Source organism: Arvicola amphibius, chromosome 14, assembly GCF_903992535.2.
Source record: "Arvicola amphibius chromosome 14, mArvAmp1.2, whole genome shotgun sequence".
In the NCBI taxonomy this organism is placed as follows: domain Eukaryota; kingdom Metazoa; phylum Chordata; class Mammalia; order Rodentia; family Cricetidae; genus Arvicola; species Arvicola amphibius.
Genome location: NC_052060.1, coordinates 37,132,182 through 37,138,256, shown reverse-complemented (window position 1 = coordinate 37,138,256; position 6,075 = coordinate 37,132,182).

Here is a 6,075-nt window from a genome sequence, read left to right as displayed (position 1 = left end):
CACCATTAGGGCCAGCCAGCTCTGCTGTGTTGCTGAGGCAGGGTACAGGGGCCACTGTCTTGAGCAATGCAGCTGGTCGGGGGGGCCAGAGTCAGCTCCTCCCCTGTCCCAGGTGTTGATGGGTGGGGGGGGAGATGTCTCTCCTCTGGCCATGCTGCCACATGTCAGGTGAGTAATGGGGACACCTCCCCTGCTCACAGCATCCTGGCTGGGTCACTCACACCTCCAACAAACAGAGTCAGCTCTGCTATGTTGCCTAGGTAAGCAGGGAGGGCTGACTTTCCTGAGTGCTGCAGCAGGTAAAGGGGAAGGTCTGCTTTCTCATCTGTTGTGGGGGGGGGTATTATAGGATGAGGGGTAAGGAGGGTCATCTCTCCCCCCACGCATGTGACAGATGAGTATTGGGGACAGCTCTCCCGTGCTCACATCCCCAGGGCTGACTCACCTACACCTCTGCTAACAGGGTTGGCTCTATTACGCTGCCCTGGTGAGGTGTAGGGCTTGCTCCCCCCAAGTGTTGCAACTGGTGGGGGTCACTGTCTCTGCCTTTCAAGTGCTGGGATAAAAGTCATGTACCATCCCACCCAGCTATTGATAACATTTCTAAACTCAGTCTTAGAGCATCAAAACAATGTAGACAAATTCATTGATACAATACAACATGCCTGGCTTCTAACCTAACTCCCAATGGAGTCTTTGTTCTCATCAAAACTTCATGAGGACCATCTTTGCTGTCTCCATTCGTATTGGCATTCTGGTCTCCTGAAAATCGATCAAAACTGTCTTCTAAGCTCTACTTAGAGGATCCTAGGGTTCCGAAAGTCCGCATCTCCAAACTTTTCCAAATTCCCTCACACACCAGTAGCAAAGACTTTGAACCCTTGATGATCCTGCGGCCACAGCAGCATTTCCGTTTTATGATACCAGTTTTCTGTGCTAGCCAGACTTCTGTGGCTGCGACAAAATACCCGAAAGGAAGAACTGGAAAGGAGGAAATATTTATTTTGACTTATGGTTTCAGGCCGTGGTTTCACCCATGTTGAGATAGAATATGTGCATAACCTGTGGTTAAGTGACTTACCTCTTAGTGGACAGGAGGTGGGGGGTGAGGGACAAGATATTCTTCAAAGGTCTTCCCCACTGTGACCAACCTCCTCTATCTCGGCCTCATCTCCCAATAAAGCAATCAAATAAAGAATCAATTAATGGATGAATCCACTGAGGGAAGATAGAGCCCTCAGGAATTCCCAGTGTTTACTATCTGGCTGTCAAGCATTTACTCTTGGGCCTTTGGGGGAAAACTCTTCACATCAAAATGACAACACATGTTTTGTTAACTTCCAGTCTTTTACAAGGCTGATGCGAAGAGGAAAGGGAAATTATAGAATATGAGTGCAAGGGTGCAGCTAGCCACAAAGAACACGCAGCACTGGGCTGATATTCAGGCAGACTTTAGATACAGTAAATTGGGATTTTTGCTCAAGTTCTCTAGAATATTGATGCAAATGCTGTGAGCCCCTAGAAGCTTCTCTGGAAGAAACCCTTCTTCCATTTTTTTTTCCTTCCCAGGTAGAAGTAATGAGGTAATTCCTAATTCCAACCGTGTCCTTAAAGATGGAGGCTCCTGGATCTAGAAAGACAGCTCATTGGTCAACAGCGCTTGCTATGAAGCCATGAGGACGGGAGTTCAGATCCAAGCACCCACGTTACAAGCAGGGCATCCCATCCATAACAATAACCCCAGCTCGGAGGGAGACGAGACAGGAGCATTGGTGTGACTTACTGGCCTCTAGGCTAACAAAAAAAAAAAAAAAAAAAAAAAAAAAAAAAAAAAAAAAAAAACATGAGCCTCAGCTTTAGGGAGAGACCCTCCTCAAAGGAATAAGCAGAGCAATAGAAGAATCCACCCAGTGCCCTCTTCCAGCCCCCGTGCACGCACAGACATATGTAAGCAGAGATACGCACCTCCTCCCAGATGTTTACAGCCTGAAACTGCTACCTACAGAGCTCTCCTACAAAGACTACCTCGCCCCTTCCCCTACACTGTATGTAATAAATACATGAAGTTCCAGGTTGTAGTGGTGGCACGTAGAGAATACCACCTGATGCCAGCTTCATTGTACCGGGATCTATGTATCTATGTTTCTGTCCTTTCTTCATTCCCTCATCATTGGGTCAGTGTTACAGGACCCAAGCCCAGAAGGTCAGGACACTAAGGAGACTGGGAGTGATCCATGAAACTCTGTAGTTTTTTTTTTTTTTTTGTCTTGGAACTTTCTCTATAGCCTTGGGTTGTCCTAGAACTTGCTATGTAGACCAGGCTAACCACATAGAGATCCGCCTGCCTCTGTTTCCCATGTGCTAGGATTAAAGATGTGCCATCATGCCTTGCTAAACTACACATTCTTTAGGCTTCTGCACACCCTGCCTGCCCCCCCCCACATACACATACACAATTTTTTTAAAGAAAAAACAGATTATATTATCTGCTTCATCAGACTGCTTCATCAGACATTAACATTTATAAAAATGTTAAATACTGGCACAGAAAACACTGAGACCAGGGCTGCTGAGATAGCTCAGTGGTTAAGAGCCATCTTGCATAGGACCTGAATTTTGTTCACAGCACACACATGGCATCTCACAACAGTTCCATGAAATCTGACACCCAGTTCTGACCTCTGCAGGCACTAGGTACACAAGACATATGCAGGCAAACATTCATACACATAAAATAAATAGGTCTCCCTCCCCCAAAACTCTAAAATAACCGAAGTAAAACAACACATCCAGCATACTAATGTATTGTGCCCATTGATGTACATGTAAGACTCGTGTATGTTAAATTAGTAGTTTGCCTTCTGACACGGAGGGGTGGGTCTCACGTGTCAGAACTGAACGCAATATGCTTCTAATAAGAAAAGGAAGCCTCCATCAGCTACTGGAACTGTTCATAAATCTTCACCTTGAGTCATCCAGTGTTTGCTTATTTGAGATCTAATTATATCATGCCTCTCCGGAAGTCCTTTCTGAGTATCCCTTATATTGTTCAAACGGGACGAGGAAAAGAGAATGACCATTTAACCCACTGTAGTGGGCTGTAAGAACAGAAGCAGACAGTGCATTTTGGCCATGAACTCTGCCTTTTATGCAAAAGGTTTCTTTCTAAGAACAAAATAAAAAAAAATTTAGTTGTAGAGGCCGCAAGCATTCCAGGTATGTATACTACACTACTTTGAAATACAAACGCATTAAAGCAAAAGTAAGAATTTTTTGATGCCCATAAAAATCAAACACTGATATGAAGCAAAGAAAAGACAGGAAGGGAGGGAGGGGGGACAGAAGGAAGGAGGGAGAGAGGGAAGGAGGGAGGGAGGGAGGGAGGGAGAGGACGGGAAGAAAGGAAAAACAAAAGGCTCTCCGTGGGGGCGAAACATTGCAATATGAATTACAAACTAGGACCACCTCCAGACTTTGCCAGTTCACGATTGCGGAGGGGGGGGGGAGAGGGGGGAAGGTCTCTCGCTACTTTAGCCCACACGTATGAAGACTTCAGAGCAGCCTCTAGCGGCAGATTAAAGACTTTACAGTGACCTTGCCAAACCGAGATGCCTTCTATTTCTTTTACTACTGAGCAAGCGCTGAGCCAAAACAGCTAATCAGCCTTGGCAGAGTTACACATCCAACTGTCCTTAATACTTACTTCTGTTTGGGTTTGTGCGCATAGTGCCAAAGCTCCCAATGCGTTGCAGATGGAGGGGGACCCTGTGGTCTCGGAGCCGAAGCGTGCTGGGTGCGGTGGACGAGGGTTTTACTTTAAAAGGAACAAAGACTACACGAAGACAGATGGGCTTGACCACCTTCAACATAAAGCCCTTTCCTCCCGTGTCTCTTTTTTATCCTTGGAATTATTGTAGGAGGGACTCTGGGAAGAAGGGGCCAGTAGTGTATTTGCTGTGCCCCTCTCTAGTGGAGTAACACGCAGCAGAGAGAGATTCTTCAGGTCTGGGTGCCCATTGGTGCTCCCGGGGGCCTCTTCTACCCTCTGGGTTCCGTTGCATCGCTCTCTCTGGGCGGACACTGCACAGGCCCAAGCCCGGGAAAGACGCCCGGTAAGGAAAGAATGCACCCGGGATGGCGCTGTGCCCGCGTTCTGCGGCCCTCGGAGGCGGACTTGAGTGCGCCTGGGGCCACCGCAGGGAGGCGGAGGTCTGCAGCTGCGCACGTCTTCCCCAAGGATGCAGCCCTGGGTGCTACGGGTCCAGAGACACCTTGCTGTCTCCTAGGGTGGTTCCAGCTCCACAGCACCATCCTTTATGGAAACAAACGTCTGGACGGTGATCCTCAAGCTTCCCGAGGTAGCTCACGAGCAACCCTGATGGAAGGATGAGAAAGAACATTTTATTTATTCCCTCATTTTCAGTTTTTAATTGGTGAGAAGCCATGGTTTAAGGTGATAGATTGGAGGAATGAGAAAGGCAGGCGCGTGGGTTGAGAAAATGCCTGTTTGCCGCATGGACACTTCTTTTGAAAGGACCAATCTCAGGGAAGTTTCCCAGTTATGCCTACTTTTTGTTCGACAACTTAACACACCTATAGAGTGAACTTTGGTTATTTTGGCAACCCTCCATGGCCCTCTTTCGCCCTCTTCCTGGCCCACTGAAACCCTTTGAATAAATCCTTCTGTTCCACAGAAAGTGAACAATAAAACAGTGCTACCTTTCTTTACATAATTAATATAAACATGTAATAGTTTTAATTCCTCAGCGTGTGCTACACGGATACTTTCAAATGAATTAATCTCAATTTTTTGTTATATCTTGTTTATTAAAATTTTTTTCCACTTTGGTAGGAGAGCTGCAATGATACATATTTGCTGAGTACCTGGAACTAAAAACAACATGAAACATAATGGGATTACTCTATTATTATTGATACAAGAAAACAATAACTCGATGGGCCTGGTAGCCCTGTGCCATCTGCTACATTAACTGAATTTCCTGTTGGAAGTGGGCTTTGCCTATTTAAGCCGAACAGTAGAATTCAGTAATAATTACCCAGGTAATTCAAAAAAAAAAAAAAGAAGAAGAACCTATTTTGAAGGAAAGTCTCTTGATTGATATAGTTTCCCTCTTCTCTATTATTACAATAATCGTCATGTTTAATCATTTATATAAACAGATTATTTTCACGTTATCTTTCTAATAATTTGAAATAAATTGTTTCAATCTGCACTAAGAAAGTGAGGGGAAATCATTTTCTTCCCTTCGTAGAAGCTCTGCTTCTCAGGTATTGTAGCAGAAATGAAAGGAAAACTGCTGAGAATTTCAAATATTTTACCACGGCTCTTGGTTACATAGCCTTTCTGGCTCCTGGACAGGAACAGACTTTAAACGTTAAGACAATTGCCTTAATTCCCCCTCTTCACTTCACTAACGTTCACTGACTACAGCTCTCAAAAATCACATGGTACTGATTGTGTTTCAGAAGTAATCTCCAGAGTTTTAGTAATAAATTATTTTGTCAACACAGGGCTTTTTAAAGTAATGTTCCGAAGTCGCCAGCGAGCAGCTCTAATCAATCATTGAGAAACCTTTCTATATTCAAGCACAGAAGACATTAAAACTTAATATTGCGAAGGCAGGCCAGACCACTATCATCAGCATAATCATCCTCATCATTTATATAACATAGTCAATGACTCCGCGCAGATGGGCCGGCGAGCGAAGCCGCGCTGGGAGATCATTTGAGACAGTGATTCTTTCTAGCAAATTGGTGTCAGCTCTGATGCTTTTTAACCCTAAAATAGATCTACTAGACATTTTAGAGCATTCGAGAACACAAATGTGCAGGATCCGTGAGTGAGAGCTGGGTGTAGTTGTGCTATGACTCCCAGCATCCTTGTAAGTTTTTCTTCAGCCCTCTGAGGAGAAAGGAGCTAGAAAACAACTCAGGAGCAGGTCTGTCTGCTGGATCCCCACCACTGCCACAAGGGCTGAGAATTTAAGGAACATTTTCGTCTTCCAACCCATGAGGCGTTGTTTAGAATTTGAATTGCCACATCTGTCAGTTCTG